Below are 534 nucleotides of genomic sequence, written 5' to 3' on the forward strand. Positions count from 1 at the left end.
GAAGTCTTCCTCAGCCCTCCTTCATCTCAGTGCTTTTGCTCTGCTGATGACTCCAGTTTGTCCAGTCTGTATCTTGTTTATATATAGTTGTGTGCATGTTGTCTCCCCCTTTAGACTGGGAACACTTTTCTGTCTAGCATGCTGTAAAGCCCTTCACACTTACCTCTGACCTAGAAGGAGTCAGGCCTCAGGAGCAATAATGTGCCTAGAAATGAGGCCGTGTGAAGACAGAGGGGCTGAAAACCTCTTAGAAACGCCAGGAAGACACGATGTTCATTCTTCAGGTGAATTCTGAAAAACTATCAATTGTCCAGATTCACAGGGGCCAATGATATTTTCTATATCCCAGAGAAAGGAAGACACATGGATGCACTTCTTCTATCCTTCCTTCCATCTTTTCTTCCTCCCTCCCTCCCTTTCTTCTTCTTCTTCTTCTTCTTCTTCTTCTTCTTCTTCTTCTTCTTCTTCTTTTTCTTCTTCTTCTTCTTCTTCTTCTTCTTCTTCTTCTTCTTCTTCTTCTTCTTCTTCTTCTTT

General features: G+C 42.3%; 1 pseudogene; it reads right to left on the reverse strand.

Moving 5' to 3' along the window:
• Nucleotides 1-459: 459 nt before the first annotated feature.
• LOC138158517 (high mobility group protein B1 pseudogene) overlaps nucleotides 460-534 on the reverse strand; it is a 25,134-nt pseudogene continuing 25,059 nt past the window's right edge.

Source organism: Petaurus breviceps, unplaced genomic scaffold (assembly GCF_028583685.1).
Source record: "Petaurus breviceps papuanus isolate PSGF00001 unplaced genomic scaffold, PetGlider_PUasm1.0 174, whole genome shotgun sequence".
Taxonomy (NCBI): Eukaryota; Metazoa; Chordata; class Mammalia; order Diprotodontia; family Petauridae; genus Petaurus; species Petaurus breviceps.